The sequence below is a fragment of the Pteropus medius genome, unplaced genomic scaffold, assembly GCF_902729225.1.
Source record: "Pteropus medius unplaced genomic scaffold, Ma_sr-lr_union100, whole genome shotgun sequence".
Classification (NCBI taxonomy): Eukaryota; Metazoa; Chordata; class Mammalia; order Chiroptera; family Pteropodidae; genus Pteropus; species Pteropus medius.
Genome location: NW_024354911.1, coordinates 9,196,222 through 9,219,464, shown reverse-complemented (window position 1 = coordinate 9,219,464; position 23,243 = coordinate 9,196,222). Strand labels below are relative to the sequence as shown.

Sequence of the window (23,243 nt, the reverse complement as noted above, 5' to 3'; positions counted from 1 at the left end):
TTTATAAATATATTGCCTATGTGCTCATTTATAATGAGAAATATGAGTGCCAAACTGAATACTTAATTTATGCTTTATCAGTGTGGTCTTTCCCATTGAGTAAACCAATATGGGGAATAAAAAAATATCCAGCATACTGATTTCAATCACAATTTCAGGAACCAATATAATTAGATAGATTAACAGCCAGTATCATCTAGTTATGCCACTCTGTGGAATCCATCTCAATCACAGGGATATACCTTCCAGAGGGGTTTCTGATAATGATGGCATTCTCATTTTTTCTAGCACCAGAACCAAACCCACAATTCATTTCAAAATTGCTTTTAAAAAATCTTACTGATCTCCTAGCATTTGTGAACAAAGACATTTACAAGATAGAGTACCAAGAGGATTAGCAAATGATTTGTTGCCATTCATCGATGCTATAGCATGGCAGATGTCAATGACGTCTCTTTCTTGATAAAGGAAATCTGGATTGAGTGTTAGACTCTTTTCTCAGAGTAGCAAATTGCCCAGGCAGTCACCATTGATTGATTATAATTGTCATTTTACATACAACTTATCTGCCATGTATTCAAACATTCAAGATTTAATACCATGAAATTGTCCCTGGTTTTGAAATGTTGTTTCTGTGATTTCAGACAAATTGTTTACGGAATATTGATTAAGGTGGATTGTTTATACTGATGGTTGATCTCACCTTCTATATTTAATACTCTATAAGTTCATTTTCAATGAATGTGTTATCTTCAAATTTTGGGGGCAGCTTACTGTTTTTTTTTTTTTTTATGTACTAACTGTACTTAGTTTCATCTGTTATCACATATGTAATCTTGCACTTATCCCCATGTTGATCTTATTAGAAAATTTTCTTTAAGGAACATTGCAGTTTAATGATATGCACAAGAACAGTTGAATTCCACATAATAGGCTAGATTTGGGTATTATTTTTTAGGAAATACAAGTCAATGGTACCTACCATAATAAAAGTACAACAATTCTAAACTTTTTAATAAAATGATATATGGCCAAATAAACCTCTTCGATAGATGTCATAGAGTGGAGTGACTAAGGCTGGCTTAGTTTTTTCAACATTGATGATCATAAAATGGAAAATGAATCACATTAAAGGTATAAAAAATATCTTCTTCCTGGTAGGTGATTTTTCTGGGGGGGAAGTGGCAAGGGATAGGTGAGTTATTTGTTTGTAATGGTAAGATAAAAAAAATATGTACTCAGTTCTTCAAGAAAGTCTGAAAATATGCATGTTATCTCAATCCAAATAAAGTTAGGTTTGATAACATTTATTTCATTATCTAAGGATATATCTGACAAATCAGCTTTATCTTAAAAGTTTTAAAATTTTATCTCAATAAGTTTTGGTATTTCTTTGGAGAAAAGTGTTACTGGCTTCCTTGTCCCTAGAAGTGCCTGGCTGTTCTTATGTGGTTACCCGTGTTATTCTTTGGACAGCAATTTGCAGAAGATGGAGAGCTGAGGTGGAGAAAACGTTAGTGATACACAATGGGAGAGGCTGCGAGTAGGACCTAGACCTGGTTTATTTAGAGATTCATAAACTGGTCTGCCAGTTACTCTATAAAGATTTTATTTACTTAAATTTGCTACCAGTTAATAAAAATATGCCCAGTTCAGACAAAATGCTTTATATATATTAAGTATATTATATATGTTATATTATCTTATTCATTTCCATATGGAATGGATAATAATTATTCTCATTCTACAGATGAGGAAACAGAGGCTTATAGCTAGTAAGTAATGGACTAAGAGTCAAACCTTGGTACCCCTTACTTCACAGGCCAAGTTCTTACATTCTCTACAGTCTCCCATTGAATAATCCAGAATTAGAGAAATCTACTCCTTTTAGACAATTATTTTATTATACCCGTGGATGAAGACGGTGGTAGGTTTTCTCTGAAGGGAGTAGAGAATACAGTTATATTTTTTTACTAGATGAACTCCATAATGAGACCGATAATGTATAGTCTTGTGATGGTGTTGACCTAGGGAAAGAGAAAATGTTTTTCAGGTGACCCTGCAGTTTGGAGAATGAACACTTTCGATTGAGGGTATTATCTTTAGAGGAGGTAAATTGTTCAAGACCTGGGCATGAAATGGCTTATGACTAGAATAAAAAGCAGCCTGTAAGCGACTTCATGAAAAAGGGTCTGGATTTGAGTGGCCTTAGAAGAGTGACTCACAATAGTAGGAGTTAAGTTTTCTCTATATTATAATTCTCTTCTATTATCCATTAAAAGCTTTTCTTAGTTTTCAAGGCTAGGTTCTGCTGTGAAGAAATAAGAGAGGGGCTTACTTCATCCTTGGGATAGATTAATGAAAACCATATCTTTTCCTCTGAAGTCAGAATAGTGAGACAAGGAAAGGCCCTTTGCTTGACAAGGCAGCCAGCCACAGACTGGTAAAAGCAGGCAGCAGAAATAGAAGGCTAGGGACAGATACTAAGGAATCTTACCTAGATAGAGAAACCAAACTTTGGGGGACATATGCTCAAGACATTGTTGAAGAATTAATGAAACAGCTGAGGTTACTCTGAGAAAGACTAACTTTTGATAATCATTCTGGTAAGGTATGAAGCCGTTAAAAGGAAGTAGGGTCTAATTTTTAAGGGACAGATTATTGAATCCTGGGCATTGCATTACGTCAAGAAGTTAATGTTATCAATGATGGAAGTGGCAATGAGATTTAGAGAATTCATGATGAAGTAAATGATCCCACAGCTCAAAGGAGGGAATAACTTAGAGTGAAAAAGCCTAGCTTTGAACACAAAATAAATACATTGATTCTTTCTACTGACATTACTAAATTTCACTTATCAATTTCATTTAGATATTGTATTCCCTTTCTTTCCTTCGATTTGTCATTTTTCCTCCTAATGTTTTCATGAGGCTTTTTTTTTAACCTTTATCTTGAATTGATATAGCATAATTAACTGCCACAGAGGGAAAATATTTTCTCTGACAAAGAAGTCAAACTGCAAGGAACAAAGATGTTATTTTAACTCATTATCTAAACATAATGACACATAAACACAACAAGAAAATTCTCCTCCTAAAAACACTTTTACATTTAGGTGATGGCAATTTCATATTGCTCTGCTTTAGGTCTTTGTTTTTTTTTTTTCTATATATTTGAACATTGAACAATTATATGACCTATATTCATTTTTAAATGCATGAAAAAAAGAGAAGTTAATATGTAATAATTCTAAAATTCAACAAAGTTGAAAACTCAACAAAGGTATTCAGTATTCAACTCAACAATAAAAATCACCACTTTACAGTTTTTTCATTTACTCCGACTCTCAGAGAAATCAGAAAAGAGTGTATACCTCCGCACATTCAGAATTAACTGAACTGCCATTGTCACTACTTCTGAGTGCAAACAGCTGATAATTGTTTACCATACAATCATGTTCAAGTACAATTGTTTTCTTCATTTTCTTCCCAATTTCCTTCTGCCTTTTTTATCCTTGGCATTTATCAAAAACATTTCTTCTGAGGGGTAAGTGATTTCTTTATTTCATAAAGAGAAAAGCATTTTTAGTTTTGGCATGTGCATAAGCCCAGTATTTTTCCCAATGCCTTATTGTCAGGACAAATGTTTTGCCTCTCATCCTATTGTTAAAGATTGGCCAGTGTGGGGCCTATTGACATTCCTTTGTGTAAAGACCCTCCCTCAATAACACATGACAAACGGTCTTGATGCAATGTTTTGCTAGGGAAAACCAGAGTCAATTATGAAACTAGTTTATTCTTCCCTTAAACACTAGTTTACTGTTCTAGAAAATGATTGAAAAAAGTGAGGCACTCTTCAATTTTGTGCCTTCAAAGCTCTAGTCAATATTAGATAATTTTTTACAAGGTGTATGATGACTAATAATAATAAACTATATATACAGTCTGGCATTTGGACAGATTCTAAAAAAGATAAATACAAATCTTTTATGGTTCTTTACCATTTTTTAACAAACTAACCCCTTGGGTCCTTAGAGTGGATAATTTCCATGAAACTTTTTAATATTTTCTGTATCACATAAGATTATACCTGTAGAGAAGGGATTTAATTAATTTATTAACCTATATAAAAATGTCTTAATTCAGTTTATCTCTTTTTTATGTAACTTTAAATCTGGTGGGATACTTTTACTAATATAGCTCTATTTAACGTCTGAGAGTGTCTGCCTAAGCTAGGGGACAGCTAAGACTGTACTTTCTCCACCAGTGATCAAGAATTAAATATGAAGAACATACAGTACAATATAGATATGATGTATTATTGAGTTGTATACCTGAAACCTGTATAATTTTATTAACTAATGTGACCCCAATAAATTTAATTTAAAAATATGAAAAATACTTTCCCAAGAGCCAGTAAGATGGTTAGTACAATTTTATAACATTAGCATAGAATTACGACTTCATATAAGACTGTGGAAAATGTGTGCATGTGTGTGTGTGTACGTGAAGGCGCATGTGTTTGGGGATAGAGTGTGATATAAGCAAAATCAATGAATTGATAATCATTATTCCATAACAACTTATAAAAAACACACAGAACAAACAGAAATAAAAGTAGAAATGTCTCGGCATATTTGATTTTAAAAGTCAACCCGGTGTTTTGTGAATGAAAATGAAAATAAATGCCTACAATTTTTTTCCTTCTATATTATTTCCCTTGAGAATTTGCAACCTCTTCTAGGAGAATTCAAAACCAATGAGAAAAGGAATTAAGTTCTATTTAATATTTATTTTTAGCTAGGACTTGGCAAAACCAGATGCCAGAAGTAGTTCTACTATTTTGAATTCTAAATATTCAACAGATGGCTCTCCTTAGATTTCATCCAATCTGGAAATGTCCCAAAAGGAAACAAAGATGGTCTTCAGACTGTCCGTTTTCTATTAAAATATACTTACCACACACATGTGCTATGCATAGGAAGGTAAGAATTAAAACTCAGTCTATAAGACTATGAGTATAAGGACTGTACCAATATTCATTATGCAAATAAATGTCTCCCCAAACAACACTTTGCATAAAAAAAAAAAAGAAACTCAAATATCTGTTTGAATTCTTACTTCTAATGATTTCTGGGTGATAACTCTCAACTATATAGTGCCTTTACAGATTGAAAATTTAAATCCCACCCCCGCACCACCATCAACTCTCAAATGTAGTCACTTGGTTAAACAATAAAGCCACAGAGATCTGGTAATTTCTACAGGATTAGGATTCATCCACTATAAGACTACAGATGAATTACAATGAGGCTGAAAGAATAGTTATAAATTAGCTAACCCAAATACTAGATATTTTATATTCTGTAGAAGTGAACTGTGTGTTGTCCATTTTCTTCTCATTATAAATACATTTGGGTGTGGTATCTTAGTGAGTTGAGTCAAAAGTAGTTCTGTTCAAATAGTCAAACTAACATCAATTAAAGGACAGCTTGTTTTATTTTTATTAGTAATAGTTCATCATCCTAGTTTATTTTTTAATCATATAAACTTGTCTAATGGAACAACGTATGCAAATTTTGTATTTTCAGCCAATGTGGTACAGCAAAAGCAACACTAGACCAGAAGTCAGGAGTTCTCATTATATTATTATTATTTTTTTAATTCCATTCTTTCTGACCTTAGGCAAGTCACTGAATTTTTTTAAGTCTCAATTCTCTCATGTGTAAAACAACATTCCCTCCTACTCAGAGAGTTGTTTTCAGGCTTTCATGTTATATGTATAAAACACTTTACATATCAGGTATTAATACTCCCTCCAACTGGAGTAAATGTTCCTATTAATTAAGATTTTATTATGGTACATAGTTTGTTTTTTATTAATTAATTCGGGAAACATGTAATAAGCATTTATTGTGCCTGGCACTGTTCTAAGCTCTGGGGATTTAATAATGGATAAAATTAACATTTTTTTCTCCCCTCACAAAGCTTATAATCCATAAAGAATATAATTCACATATGATAAAGATAGAAAAACAGGCAATTACCAGGCAGTAAGAGTTTAGATGGTGAAGTATACACAGTAAGAACACTACAATAATTCTTGCAGTTCAAGGAAGGCTGAGGAAAAATTGATGACTAATCTGAGAATGAAAAGATGATTCTGATGGAGGGAGAACTGGGCTGGGGAGTGTACCTCAGGCAGAGAGAGCAGTCCATGTAAAGGCATAGAGTCAGAGCAAGAATGTATTCTCAAAGAACTCAAACCTCTGTGTGGCTGCTTCTAAAGTATGTAGATAAAGGAATGGTGAATGACCAGACGTAAGCATTAGACTATTTAAACAGAGCTTTCTGTAGCCACACTAAGGAGATTAGACTTTGTTTTAAGAGCAATGAATTTTTGAGTCTATAAGTGACATGGTCAGATTTTATTTTTAAAAGTCATTCTGAGAGCAATTATGGGTAATGAGTTAAGAAGGTAAGAGTAGAGATCATGACACTTTAGGAGACTGTGGCTATAATTCCAGTAAGAAATGAGGAGATATCTACTAAAGAAAAATGTAGAAAAAGTAGCAATGAAAATTAATAAAAGTGATAAATATAATAGATTTTTAGATGGTAGAATTAAAGAACTTGGTATTTATTAGCTGTGAGTGAGGCAAGATATAAGAGAATGAGAAGAATTAGTTATGAGTAAAATGTACAAATGATTTCAATTGCCTGACTTAGACTTCCAGGTAGATGGTATTGTCAATCACTGAGCTAAATAACACAAGAGGAAATATGGGTTTTGAAAAATAATGTATTCAGATTTCAACATCTTAGATGTTATAAGCATTTAAGATGCTTATAACACCTCAACACGAATCACAGGATAGAAGTATGGACTGAAGATAAAGACTTAGAAATCATTAGCATACAGTGGAAATTGGTGGTGGGAGTTCGACTGTTAGTTCTTTGAAAATATATAACCAGAAGAGAACATTGCGAAGGATGTCATCATGAATATCAATATGTAAAGAATGATGCAGAGGACAGAGACCACAAAGATGACTGAGAAGGAATAGTCTCAATATAGGTATATAATAGGAAATGTGCATTGTTATGGAATTCAAGATATAAGAAAGTGTTCAACAGCATCAAATCCTAGGAAGAGGTCAGGTAAAATCAGAACTGAGAGAGGTTCCTTGGAAGAAGGCAAGAGTGGAGTGGGTAGAGAAGACATACTGATGAGGGTTGAGGGTTGAGTAGCGACTTAGTGGTAAGGAAATAAATTTAGGAGTATAAGCATCTTCTCCAGAAGCCTGGCTGTGAAGGAAGTGAAAAGTACAGTTTCAATAGCTGTAAGAACATTTGGAATTGAGGGAGGCATTTTATTGTTCTGCCTATGTATGTGTGTAAAGATATAAATATCTGTAATGTTTGATGATTTGGAAAGTAAGGAGAATGAGAGGTCAAAATTACTTGAGAGAATTCCCTGGAGAAGGCAAGAAAGGATAAAATCATAGTACAGTAGAGGGATATAATTTAGAATAGAACACTTCCTCAATTGTAGCAGGGTAGGGGAGGAAAAATGAGTACAGAAGCAGAAATCCTTGTAGATATGGTGTCAAGAACTTAAAGAAATTCAAATTTGTGGCTTTTATTTATATGAAAATAGGAGCCAACATTATCTGCTGAATTTATTGGTGGAAGAGGAAGCTAGTTTGCAAGAAGCGAAAAGATAAGGGAGTTTGAAATAACTCCCAAGAAGAAAGACAGAGATTAATTGAAAAATATACAAGGATTCCTGTGTATTGAAAGCCTAGTTGAGATTGAAAGGGTGGAAAAATAAAGTCGCAATGAAATTAATTTTTTTGTTTGTTTATTTGACATTCTCTGGTAGTGTAAAGAATTCCTGGCGTAGTAGTGAAGAAAGTAAGCATTTGAACTGATATAGGGTTCAGGTATTGACAAGCATCTGTGACAGAGGAATCGTTAACATGTTTAAATGTTTCCAAAGGGAAACAGAGTCGAAAGTATTCCCAAGAGCTTACTTGAAGTGATGGACCAAGAAACCTAAACACGAGGGGAGACAAATGGTAACAGGAGAGGCTGTACAAGGACACTAATGTATGTTGGCCCTGGATTGACCTAGACATGACTGCCAAAATCTGTTCACTTATCAATCGTTTGACCTAGGCTGAGTGACTTGACTTCTTTAAATTCTCTGATTTGAAAAATGGGGCTAATAATTTCGAACCAATATGGTTGTTGTGAGGTTAAATAAGATAATATATGTAATTTATGGAAATGATGGCCCTAGAGTTTTGCAACAGAGAGGCTAGGTAAGAGTTATATGGTTTTCATATAATAAACACTCAACAAATAATAATCGTCATTATTCCCATTGACAAATTTTGCACTTAAGTGAAAGTGTTTAATAAAAACCACATAATTTCTTTAAATGCTTAGTTAAGTGAAAATAAACTTCCCTCTTTACAAAAATATATGTAATCATTCAAAGTAATTATGCTACCTCCTCAAAATAATGAACTTCCCTTGCTTGGCTCAAATGTTATTTTAGAAGAATATTATGACTTTATCATTGTTGGGTTCTTTTAACATTTATTTTATTTTTTTTAACTATACAAATTGTGTAATATAATATACTGACTTTAGTCAGTTGGGGGCAGTGAAGACATGAGACTGGTGAAATTAAAATTGCAATATCTTAACTGAGAAAAAACACATCTTAACTCAGAAAAAGCACTAAAGCCACATTCTCATCATTCTCTATGCCAGAGGGGATGAAGCAAGGGAAGAATTTCAGTTTGAGCATGTTCTTGCAGACTGAATTGTAATCTTAACAATTACAAAAGCAATCCCATTTTAAGGAAGAAGACAATTGGCGTTTTTTTTGTTACATTTGTGAAAATGCAACTACAGGAGGCAAAACCACAAAGTCAAGACCACAGCATCTGGGTTAAAGGCCAGCATGCTATAAATGTTGGAGGTAGCCCTCTTTTAAAATATTTGTGTAGAAGAGGACTATTAGATTTCTCTTAGAATATAAGCAGAGTTCTCTCAACAATCATTTCTAACAGTTGGAAAGGGACACATTCCAGACCCATGGAACCTTAAGACAAAGAAGACTTTTTTCACTTCTAGTGAATCACAGAGAGTAATCTTGCATGCTCAGCTTTAGTCAACAATAGGTTTTGTGGTGCTGAAGGCTTATACAATTGAAAAGCCCTCTTTTCGAAAATAAATAAAAACACAAATATCACATGGCATTTAAAGGGGCTCAAGCAAGTGAGATCTATAGCTTAAAGCTTATTAGTATCAAAGTAAACCCCTCTCTGCCACCCTATCTGTTCCTTGTGAAGAACAGATGATCTGTATGAAAGCATTTTGGCAAGAGAAATTTGTCTATACAAATATATGACAAACTCAGGAAAATGCACAGGTATGGCCTTTGACATGTTATTCACCTAGAAGAAAATAATTTTTAACAAACAACATTTAAATAGCCCAGTTCTTAGGCAGGACTCGTGTAAAACTGCAAGTAACGCATATGGTATAATTTGAGGAGATCTAAGAATGTTATCATCTCTAAACATTCCCACTTCCTGGATTGACAGTGAATGAAATCTTACCATTAAAAGCTCAGTCCTAATTGTAAAGGCTCAGTCCTAATCAGATATCATCTCTTTGCTGATGTGATGAATCACTGGTACATAACACTTTATATGAGATATTCTCAGCAAATTATGAACTTAAATCTATTCAGGGCTATAGATCTATCTGTTTATAGGAAATACAGAAGATAGAGGAACATGCTATGTTTTACACAGATGCAATCAGCAAAATCTAGAATGGGGAATTAAAGGATAAATTACTCAGGTTTTCCAACAAATAACTTTTTTTAAAAAGAAAGAGAAGGGACTTTTATCGGTCTTGAGACAAGTGGAATATCAACCGCATACAACACGTAGGCTTTGATAGAATCCTGATTCTAACAAACCAACTGCAAAAAAATGAGACAATCAAGGACATTTGATCATTAACTTTGATAATATTAAGAAATTATTAAATTTTAAGTGACTAATGGTATTTTGGCAAAAAATAATGTCTTCTGAAGATGAATTCTGAAGTTATTTAGAGATGGAAAACAACTAATAAATAAGAGTCAATTCTTGGTGTCTTTCCCTGAGCTACAAATTAACTATTGACCTTTCCATGCCCATTTTCTCTTCTTCTCATGAAGTACTGTATCCCTAGAAGGCTGACTTTTAAGATCATACATCAACCTGGCCCTCCTTCATCCTCTGCCTTCCATTTAGTCTCAGCCAATGAAGTGGCTGGAGATGAGAGGGCAGTAGAAGAGACAAACCCGGGTAGGGATTCCCCTGGCTTCCTTTCTACCAGGCTAAAGATTGGTAGTGGTTTCATTTCTCTACCAAAATCCAGAACTCCTGTTAGGCAGCATTTCCCTTCAGCTATGGCACTCACAGAGTTACAGGAACCACTTGCCTATTCAGGGCCAGTAGTAGTGGCAGCTCTCTTTCACCCTCCTATATTTTGTCTTTTCATTAAAGGTTTTTTGGTTTTTTTTTTAATTACCCAATTTAGTGCTCCATCAGTTTCTTGCTGTGACTCAACAGTACATTCTCTTTCTATATATCTATGTTATAACTGAGTTATTAGCTATGAGCTAAGGAATCAAAACTGTCAGAATACTGTAAGAGCACTGAAGATGGGACAGATACTAGAGAATAAACTACTGCAACCTTGTATTGTATAAGGGTGGCTTTATCCATTCTGATTTAGGGAACTCATTAGGTTGCATCTGAAAGTATGTGCAATGTTTGATCTTTTAACGAGACCTTATTAAAAGTCAACCATTTTCTGACAGAAAGCCTATTGGAATTTTGGTGAACAAAAAATAGAATTTAATGAGAAATTCTATTAAACAGATGTGACTAGGGTACATGGTTCATTAAGATTTACTTACCAAAGATGTCCATTTTTAGGGATTTTAAGTATCCCTCTTTCAATAGCTTTTTTAATACTGGTCATCCCCTACCCAGAGGAAGATCCTGGAAGTGAGTTATTTTACTTCTTGCTTTCACAAAACTCTACTGTCCGATTATAGATATTTGAACTCTAATTACAAATTCAGTATGTTTAAAGCTCTGAAACTAATCATTACCTATTTTGGAAAATTTTAGGAACCTAGGTCAGAAAATGACTCAGCCTTAGATTAGCCTCATCTTCATCTCAGTTCTAGAAGGGTGATTTCTATCTTAATCATGTGACCCATTGCCATTTAATCTCCTACATGCTATCTTTTTACCTCTAGTTTTTATTTTTATTTATTCTTACTTTTTAACTTGCCATAGAGATGCTAAAGATTATGAATGTCTACATCTCCCTGCCTCCCTTACAGCTAATTGAAGTCATATAACTAAGTTTAGCTAAATGGAATATAAGTAAAAGTAATATATATATGTAAAAGTATATATATATATATATATATGTAAAAGTAATTTTTATATGTGTGTGTGTGTGTGTGTGTGTGTGTGTGTCTGTGTCTGTGTCTGTGTGTGTGTTTACCATCCAAGATTGTCTTTAAAAGGAGACAGCAGGCTTTATTCTTGATTTCCTCTTCCCTGCTGACTGAAAAATAGATAATACTGGTGAGAATTCCCACAGTCACTTTGGATCATAAATGACTTTGAGAATGGAAGAAATATTTCTTGGTCTCTGACATCATAGGGAACTATGGTAACTCTCAATAAACTTCTAGTTTCCTTAACATGAGAGAAAATTCTGTCTTGAGGCTACTATTATTTTGTTTTGCAATTGTTGTTTAATTGCAACTTAACCTATTAAAAAAATACCACCTTAAGACTGATCTTACAATAATGGGATTGCTGTGCAATGCATTATAGTTTGCTTGCTGCTCTGATATCTTTTTCAAAGACAGGACCTGCCCTTATTTAAGCTTCTTTATAGGAAATGGGACTTGGACTTTAATATCCTAAAGTCAACATAGAGCTGATTATGTGTAGATTTGGAGCTCTGCATATTTGCTTGAATTCAGACTATTTCTGCTCTGATACCACTCTGGAAATCTTTTGTTAACTTTATTATTTCTCTAAGACAGAATCTGTACTTTTTTGTTTCCTTTGTTTTTCGTTTTATTTTTATTTTTTTAAAAATAATCACCTGTCACTGTCTTTCTAATGCATAATTTGCAATCCCATTTGTATATGAGTCTGTTCAAGGGCATTCGTGCATTTTCTGGCCAAATGAAAGTAAGATTTCTATCTACTGGCCCTCCTTTTCTGATAGGAGTAATATTAAAATAAAAGAATACAGGGCAGTTTCAAAAAATTAGAACTGTCTAGTTAGGCTGAAGCATAGGCAGGATTTAGAAATAATGGTTAAAAATATTAGGACTCTAAGTGGGAGCCAGAACATTGATGGACTATTTAAATTATGCCAAGTTACATATTTAAATATGTATGTTATATATTAAATTTTAAACATACAAAACGTGACATGTTTTCAAAATGTGTTGGTCATTTTTATAAAAGACATTCTTGTGCATATATATATAATAATTATGTATATAAAGCTATCATTCAGAAAGTTTTTGAAAGAATATCTGAATTATGTAATCCCACTGGGAGAATGTGTCTTCGAGGCAGACACACATAACCCTATCATTTTAATACATTTCCATTTCAGTAGCTCCCAAGTACCTAACTGATTTCAGTCATTGGTTCCAGGGAGCAGAAAAAAGATTTCAATAGAAGATTTCAATAGAAGCTGAGAAAATTCTGAATGCAGTAGGAAAAAAAAAGTCAGAGAAAGAACAGTGGTTTCCTTTGCTCATGGATTTCTCTTATGTGATCTTCAATTTCATAATCTGCACCAAGCTGACAGGTGCCAAAGAATAGTTTATCATTATAACTGTATTTTTATTTTCTCCCTTAGCAAACTGTAAACTTCTCAAGGGCAAGAATTCAATATCTTTAAGATTATAACCTTGTTTGATCAACGCTCAAAAATATTTGTTAATTTAAATACAAGGGTCTGAAAATCATCTGCCTATACTTTTAGACAATCTTCGAATTGATGAGTTTCTTGTATATCCATCATCTCTATCTTATTAATGAAAATATCTGCACTAATTATGCCATTTCATTATAGACCTCATGTTAATACCTAAGAAAGTAAGTTGAGCATCCTTTTAATTATTATGATTGTCAACTACCTTAGAGAATCACTTCATAGTTGATTATATAAAAACTGAAAGTACCAAAAACACTTAAAATTATAAATAGTGAGAATAATTAGTAAAGCCTCATCACGTCTGCATTAAGCATCTTATTCTAGGATTTATTGATGTTATATGCCCTTAAAATGAATATGTAATTTCATAAATCTTGTAATTCAACAGACATTTTAGAAAAGAAATATATTTCCTTTCCTATCTGAGCTTTGGTTTCTTCTCATGTGAAGGGCAGATAAGGAGTTATAAGAGTTGATTGAGATAACATTTTTAAAATGCCCAGCATAATGACCGACATATGGTAGTTTCAAAAAATAAATATTATATGTTCTTAAAGTTATTGTAACTTGGTCTACCTATCCCACAGGATTATCATGAGAAGTAGATGAGATAATATATGTAAAAGCTCTTTGTAAGTTATAAATTATTAAATAGGTATTAATGAGCATTTTTAGTAAAGTAACTATATTATTCCTTTTATTTTAATATCACCCATTTTGTCATTAAACTTTAATACTTTGTATTGAATATTTCAAAGCCCCTTTAAGGAAATGCTTTATTTTACAATGCTTAATGCTTTAACAAATAGTCATATAAACCTTGTGTTATGGGCTGAATTGGGATATGTTGAAGTCCTATCCCAAATACCTTAGAATGTAATCTTTTTTGGAGAGAAGGACTTTAAAGATTAAGTTAAGATGAGGCTATTACAGTAGGTGCTAATCCAAACTTGACTAGTACCCTTAGAGGACAAGGAAATTAGGACACATAAAGAGAAACCACACTCATGTTCACAGACAGATAACCATACAAAGAGGCAGCAAGAGGGCAGCCATCCACAAGCCAAGAAAAGAGGCCTCAGAAGTAACCAACCATGCCAGCACCTCGATCTTGGACTTCTAGCCTCCAAAACTGTAGGAAAACAAATTTCTGTTGTTTAAGTCCCCCTGTTATGACAGCCCTAGCAAACTAATACACCTTGTCTAAATGCAGAGAAAGTTGTCACTTAAAATCCTTAGATTTGCCTCTGATTTCTGGTAAGAAAAAGGGGTGTTTACTTAAAAATAACTAATTCTCTTGTGCCCTCTTACCTCTAATTCATCACATTCAGATTTAAAGCATAACTTTTATCCAATGTCTTTTAATGGGCTTCAGACTATGGGTTTCCTCACTTTTAACTAAAAATAATAGATTGGATGAGTTGAGTCTTTTAGACTGTTTACACAAGCCTCCATTCTTGAATCCTTTGATTTTGAACTAGAGAATAAAGAATTTGGCTGAATCACTGATCTGCATATCTAGTCAATTTATGAGAAGATTTTCACCAGAATACAGAAATATTAACAAAATAAGAATATTTAAATGTGTTTTTCAAAAAGCTAGTTACACAATTCAAAGCACTTTTCTTTTTTCTGAGGTACTACCTTCCCTTTTATTTTTATTTTTGTTGTTTATAAAATTCATCATTTCCTTGAAAGAAGATAGTAGTATTTCCATTTTAACATCATACTTAGCAAAAGTGAAAGTTTGCAACTTTCACTTTTTTTCAGATCAGACAGAATACATATATCTACATATATTATATATATATATATATATATATATATATACCATTAAATTTAACAGTCCTTAAACTTGAACCAGCAGCCTGGATAGACTTTCTATCTCAAATAGCCATAGATTTAATGTATTCTCATTCAAACACATTTGCATTAGTAATTGAATCTCATAGAGAGAGTATGAACATCTTCATGGATTTTGAAATACTCTTAGTTTATTTTCTCTTTCCTTCAAATACATTTTCATGTATGTAATATAGTGAAGTTATAAATTACCAGACTTTTAAAATAATAAAAATCATATAATTTTAAAGATGTTGAATGTGTACAAATACAGGAACTCATTAATATAGTCCATTTTCAATTAACCTAATTGTCAATAATATAGAGTTTATAATGATATTGTGTTTATATTGATTATCTAGTCTTTAAATGCATGTATCAACTATATCAAGTATGCTATAATAAATAAAATTTGAGTACCAATATTCTCAATATGTTTCATATAATCTAACTATTGGTTGCATTTATTTTTTACTTTTGCTTTTTTGTTCTGATTTACACAGATTTTTCCTCCATTGCAATTTTTTTCTAAAAAGATTTCTCTGAAAGGATAAGGTTATAAAATGATTAGATAAAACTAAAACTCATCAACTGCTAGGTCTTCCCAATAATTTTGAAGGAATATGTTGTCATATTGAACAAAAATATTTTTTTATATCTTCCTATCTCCTCTCAGTCTGACATTTTGTTAGTTATTATGATACTCAAGATGAAAGCTTTCCCAATGGTTTTGACAATAGGTATTATTTTGTTCTGAATTACTTGTCCTGAATTACTTCAAAATAAATGCATCAAAGAATACAGTACTAATAGAGTGAACACTATAGGGACACTTAGGACTAAAATTTCTTGATAATTTTTATTTTAAATTGAATATATGCATTCCTGATGCTAACACAATTAATAATAAAGTTTTTGAAAATAGTTAATAATTTCATCATAGTAACACAATTTTATGTGCTCACCATAACAGCCTCCTTTTTTCTCCCTTTGGAAAATCTTTGTAGAGCTAAAGATATTAGAGTCTTTCTTTATCATCTAGGTAATATGGTAAGCTATGCGAGAATGTCATCTTCCACGTGTATATACCTTATAATTCATATATTTTATACATTCTTTCAGATTTTCAAGGTTATTAAAAGTGCTTGAATATCTGTGTTGTACCAAATTTGTACACTCACCAAATATTGACTACAAGTCCAAATTAAAACCAGCACCTCCTCACTAAATTATAACCGAAATTTACACAACATAGTAAATAAATTGGTAAACATTTAATAATTGGTAAATATTTAAAATAAATTGGCAAACATTTAATAATTTTGGATTTTATAAGCAAGGGTCAGAAGAAGAAAGAGAAAAAGTAGAAGAAGGAGTAGGAACGGGGAGGAAGGAAGGAAGGAATGAAGGAAGGAAAGGAGGAAAAAAAGAAAGGAGGGAGGAAGGTATAGATAGATCTGAATCTAAAACAGATGAGCTGCAGGGAGTATATCTGGATAGCAACTAATACAATTTAGCATGTGACTATATATTTTAATATTTAATGCATGTCTAACATGTATGTTTTGTTTTGCACCACTATTAAATTTAGACTATATATCTGAAAGTGTTAACATATTTTAAAATAATAGTTACCTGAATAAAAATAAATTTCTTAAAAATTCTGAGTTAAAGGAAAAAATGAAAAATCACCTATATCAAATCACATGATTATAGATGAAACTCAGACAGAATCTGGGCATTCTCAAGCATTTGACTTTGTCATCGTATTTAGGATAACCATTGTGGTGATTTTCTCTGAGTTTTATCAATTCTACTTCAATGATACATATATTTCATGTCTAAAGAATAGATATATAAGTAATTCTTCAATACTGAATCCACTAATCTCTTAGTTCTCTTGTTGAGTGACCACCAAATGAGGTCCTTCCTTAAAGCAAATGTGATTGATGCTAATCTGTGTCGTATAAATTGTCACCGAGGGAAGTGGCCCTCTGAAGAAATGTTCTCCTGGTATTCTAAGTTGGACCTTAGAGTTTATTTTCTTATGCAAACTGTGAGAAGAGTTGCCTAGTAGAGACAGAATGAAATTATTGACAGGTAAAATAAGATTTCCTAGCCTCATCTAAAATTGAATCACCAAGTATAACACTGCTTTAATGATATAAAGTGTATGAATTCTAAGAAACAGCTAAGAAAATGTGAACAAAGGCCACCCATAAACTCAATAAAATTCCTTTGGGGAAATTTGTAGTTTGTTTTCTACACTATTCAATGGGATCTCGACTAAACAGATGCTCAAGCATATTATCATAGATATCAAATAAAATTCAATTCCATAACCTTCATCCATTTCTTAAAAGTATACTATTTCTGAAAGGCTTAAGATGGAGTTTGTTTTTTCCTTTTGGATAAGAAGGAAGACATGCCTGTCTGAGCACAGCTGGAAAATGTGCCTCTTGGTGTCCCTGCCTTTTCTGTCTGTTCAGGTTTACCCATAGAAGCTGCAGTTAGCAGTATGCACAGCTGTTGAGGCAGAGATAACTTTGCTCATAATAAATGAGTGAAGCTCTTCACCCCATATAACAAGAAGAGCTGATTGTGCTGGAATCGGCAGAATCACCACAGCTATGTGGCGACAGTACAACCTCTCGCCATTCCTAAAAAGCTTAGTGCCATGACCAGTACCAGTAGACAAAATCTTGAAAAAGGCCAAGAAGGCTCAAAGACTCTGCCCAACATTTCTACTAGAATAATAATTTCCTTATTTTTATTCTCCTTTTTTCTCCCACATTAAGTAGTATAAAGCAACTGTTGTACACAGTGAATAGTAATTTACTCTGTTTCCAAATAGAGATATGGCCAGAATATGTGGACAGAAGACCAGGAAGGAGGAACATTAAACCTAGTCTTAACCTTCTCTTACTTGCATAACATATTGCTTCACTGAACCATTGTAAATAATTTTTCCTCTTCCATTTGTTTACAAATATTTATAGCTATAGTATGCCACTACATCCTAATTTGATGCCAAGCCAAAGCATTTCATTCTTTAATCTTTCCTTATAAATCAATGCTTCCAACATTTTCATCATTTTTGTGGCTTTTCTCGGAAGCTCTTTTAATTTATCTAAATCTTTTTTAGAGCTGAGGTGCCAAGAACTCAATCACAATTTCAATAACCATGTATGAAGGGGAAAAGAAAAAGGGAGGAAAAAACAACTTCAAACCACTCTTATAAGTCATACTTCCAGCAATTGCAATTCTTGCAACAGGACCAATTCTTCCTACAGCACAAGGAATATTCCAGCATTCTATTCTATAACACAAATGCTGGATTGGAGAGCTCCAAGCACCAATCCCTCTTACATAAGTATCTTTTCTGCAGAAAGAGTAGAGAAACTTTTTAAATATGAATATCCCCAAAGTTATCTGGGTCTGATTTATTACTTTGCAAAGAATTCAGGAAAAAACAAGTCCGTTCTAAAGTTTCCTTAGAAAGTAATATTTTCTAATTCTTCCAGGATTATCCAAGATGAACCTGTTCCCCATAGTCTCTTAGTGAAGGCTAAAATAACAGCCAGATAGGGATTCCTTCCTAATTTTTATCTTTCAGCTGTACTTTTATCACAAAGTCATATTGTAGTAAGTGTCCTATTTTTCAGCCAATAAAAGTCAGTATAACATATTCATCTGTTAAAAATAATAACATTTTTAAAGTAAATATTAAAAGTCAGTATAACATATTCATCTGTTAAAAATAGTAACATTTTTAAAGTAAATATTAATTAAATTTGCCTTCTGGTTTATTTTTCATTAATCAGTACAGATTAAATTCTTCAATTTTTTATTATTTATTATAATTTGCTTTTGCTCAAGTGAACATATTATCAAAGATTTATATATATATATATAATACACTTCAACCCATGTAACAGTATTTGTATCTAAGCAGATTTGAACTCTTTATCGATTATGTGTCTTACTGTATGTTACCAAAATTTAGACGTAATGCAACCATTTCATTTTAACTATGGTCCACTAGTTTTGTTTCTAACAGAAGAAAAAAAAATCAAATTTGTGTGTAAAAGTAAGAACTAATGAACAGAAATCTTAATCTATATAGTTAGAATTTTTACAGATAAATGTGTTCATAGTCTAATCACCTGTCATCAAATGAAAGACTGACAGTCGTGAATAAAAACTCAGTAGGAGTTTATTAACTAATTATTGTTAACACACACGAAGGAATAAAAATATAATCAAGCTATCTTAATTGTTCTTTACTTTATAGTAAGCAGTTAAAACACAATGAGATTAGTTCACCCATTAACTCTCATGAGTAATTTCACAGAAACTTGTGTTCTGTGTCTTTGCAATAACGCCCATCCATCTTTGTTTCAGAGTGATAAAGCCCTAGAGTTTTCAAAATCATTTAAATCTTTCCTAGGTATGTATATCTCTAAAAATTTCTGTCTGCAAGCCAGTAATATTGTATTCAGTATTACTCAATTTGCAACCCACTTAATCTGAATCATAAATCACCTGCTTTTGACTCCCATTTAATTTGGGTACACAGATGTCAATTACTGAAGCAATTATTTATATCTTACTTTTTTGACTGGAAGTCGTTACTACCCAATAAACTCCTAAAATATATTCAATCTTATCAACATTCGTAAAAGGCACAACAGTGTTTTAAGTTTCTCATTTTGGAAAAACAGACTTGGATTTTGAATTAAGTTTAAGAAACCAAACCAAACCAAACAATAACCTTCATGAAATTCACCATTTTCCACTAAAGAATAAAAGGCAGATATTAAATATGTGTTGTATGTATTAACATAAATGATTTCTGATCTGATAATTCCAACTCATTGCTGATAAGGTTGATTTTATTTGAAGTTTCTCTTAGGCTGTACCATAAAAGAGTAAGAAGTCAATTGAGGGTCCATGCACCAAAATGGTTATAAAGAACTAATGTGTAGTAAAATATTCTTTTTACTACCTTGAAAACACCTTTTAATTAAAGTTACAATCAGTTCCTGTCTTCACATAGAATTAGATTCTAGTACTATGAAACTTACTCTTTCTCAAGTAATCAAATTTCAGTTTTCTGGTTGTGAGTAACACCTTCCCAAAGGAAATCTACAGAATGATTTCCTTTCCAACTTGGGCCCCGTAGAATGGCTCCTTGCAAAGAAGAGTGATGAGAAGGACTGTTCTGCCATCAACGAGGTAGTGACCAGAATATACACCACCAATATTCACAAGAGCAACGATGGAGTGTGTTTCAAGAAGCATGCCCCTTGGGTACTCAAAGAGATCCAGAAATTTGCCATGAAAGAGATGGAACCTCAGATGTGCTCATTGACACTAGACTCAACAAAAGTCTCTGGGCCAAAAAAAAAATAAGGAATGTTCCATAGTGAATCCAGGTGTAATTGTCCTGCAAATATAATGTGGATGGAGATTCTTCAAACAAGCTCTATACATTAGTTACCTATATACCTGTCACCACTTTCAAAAATCTACACTCAATTAATGTGGATAGGGGCTAACTGTTGATTGTAGAATAAAGTTATAAAACTGCAAAAATAAAATAAAATAAAAAACCCTACAGAATGATAGGCCATTAAATACCAGACAACTATGGGGACTATTATAAAAATTATGCCACTCTTTTTCTTCCGCAGTTTGTTAAAATCAAAACAAATCTAATCTAAACAAAAGCATTAGTTGCAAGCATGTATAGCTTGACTTTCTAATCCCCTTCTGAAATTTAGTTTTTTCTGCTTTAGTTAAGTTCCTTCCTTGGCCAACATTCCTTTTGGCATTTCTCCAAACTTGACTTCAGGTTACTCTAAATAAGATTGTCAATTACTAAGGCAATGTTCTTATTATCTAGGAAAGTAAAAAATATACCTTTGCAAAGACAAAGTATTTTTGATATATAAAATTTATAATTTTACCTCTAAAAGGACCAAAGTAAATTTTCCTATGTTAGCCATACTTCTTAAAAATATATCTATGCTACATTAATCTGAAAATGGCATTAATAAATGATGCTATAGACATAGAAACTTTAACTTTAATAAGATATATTCACAAATTAAATATTTCTTTCATTTAGATTAGATAGCAATACATAGGAAAATAGAATTGAATAATAATATGGTTTAATGTAATTTAATCATTTTTGTAAGTGCATAGTTCAAAAGCAGAAAGAGTTAAAAATCTCTGAATTAGATTTGTGCCGTTAATGTTAGACATGTGGGAAAAAACATGAACTACTTCAGACAAAAGGCAATTTTATATTACTTTTATTTAGGATCTAAGATGTATAACTCCAGGTATTTTATTTTATTTTCATTAACTATCTATAATGACACCATCTAAATAACACCATTATATTTTATATTTATTCAGATTTTACATTGTTCTTAACGCAAAAAAAATGAGCTCAGACTTAGTTGAATTGCAGGTTTATTAAAAAGTGAGTAATTAGAGTGATAATAAAATAATATATAAATTTTAAAAAGTCATTTTCTTGCTTTCTAATTTTAATAAATTTAGGCTAAATTTATACCTCAAAACACTGGCAACTCCCACCATATATACACTTAAATATATTATATGAATTTTATATAGCATTTATTACTTCCTTTCTAGATTATAAACATAGTATGTATCAAATGTAGAATATTTTTGACACTATAAAAATTATAAAAATAAATTTATAATAGCATTATTCACAGATAATTACTGCAATACAATTCGATGTTTTATGTCAAGATATATACTAGATTAGATAGATGATAGATACCTAGATAGCTAGATAGCTAGGTGATAAATAGCTAGATGATAGATTAGGCAGATAGATAGATAGATAGATAGATAGATAGATAGATGATAGATAGATAGACAAATAGATGATAGATGATAGAGAGAGACAGAAAGAGAGGGAGGGGGAGAGAGAGACAAATAGAAAACATGCTGGGCATATAGTTTTGCATTATAGTTTTTTTCTCAATAAATATTAGATTATGAAATATTTTTAATGACAGTAAAAGTTCCCTGATAACTTTATTTTAAACAACTGCATATTTACTCATGCTATCAATTATTTAAATCCTCTCTTAATTTTGTAGATATTTTGTAATCTTACGAACAAAAAACAGTGCTGTGATAAAGATCTTTGTACATAAATTTTTATTAACGTCCCTGAAAATTCTCTTAAAGAGATTCTGGAGGTTGAAGTACATGATCAAAGGGTAAGACTGTTTTTTAAGATTTAGACCATTTCTGAATTGCTTTCTAAAAATGTGGTAATCACTCCTAACACTTCCTCTCTCAATAATGTTCAAGAACTAAGGGTCTTCAACCCCTCAGCTCTCTACTCTCCAAAAAAGGTTGTCACAGGATGAATAAAAAATAGTGCTCATTAGAATTTAATTTCGCCTTTTGCTTAATTGCCAATAAGATATGGTATTTTCTTCATAAATATAGTGGTAATTTGAAATTATTAAAGAAATTTTAATGATTTGACTAGCTTTTAGATGAATCACTTAGATTGAATATTTTTCATGATATGTACAAATGTTATATATTAAAAATATCATCTCATTTATATATATTTCAACCAACTAGCCACTTTGTTTTTAATTGGTTTAAAATATTTTTGAGTAGACAAGCTTTTAGACATTTAGATATTCATATAAATAAAATTTTTTTGTGATGTTTTTTTTATTGTTTCAATGCTTAAAAGATTATTCCTCGTTCCATTTTATGTTCATATTTAAAAAAAAAATAACTCTTTTATTACTCTGACATTTATTCTGAAATATGAGATAACATAAGAGGCTTTTTTTTGTTATTTTTGTTTCCCAAATGTTGACCTTATTTTCTCGACATTATTCAAAGAATAATGAATTCAATCATTCAATAATGCATTCAACAGTTATTTATTGAAATACCATGAACTTACAATTGCTGTAGGTGATGGGATCCAGTGGTGAAAAAAAGCTTTGCTCTTATAAAATTTACGTTTGCAAGGAAGAAAATAGAACAAATAATTATATAATATAATGGCATATGTTGACAAATGCTTTGAAGAACAAAAAAGCAAAGTGAAAGGATAGAGGAAGCTGAATGTATGTGCATAGAGGGGTGATATTTTAAGAAATGCCTCCTTATGAATAGAGAGTTGATCAGTGATCTGTAGTTAAATAAATATTTTGTAGATCTATTTGTTATTTGTAAGATTTTTGTGTTTGGACATTTCAAAAGAAATTTATGTAAAGTTACAATATTCTATATTAATTCTCCTCAAACTAA

General features: G+C 31.9%; 1 protein-coding gene across 2 annotated transcripts in view; it reads right to left on the bottom strand.

Annotated features, from left to right (window-relative positions):
* MDGA2 (MAM domain containing glycosylphosphatidylinositol anchor 2) overlaps positions 1-23,243 on the bottom strand; it is a 772,964-nt gene that overhangs the window by 485,316 nt on the left and 264,405 nt on the right. The gene's annotated exons all lie outside the window — the stretch shown is intronic.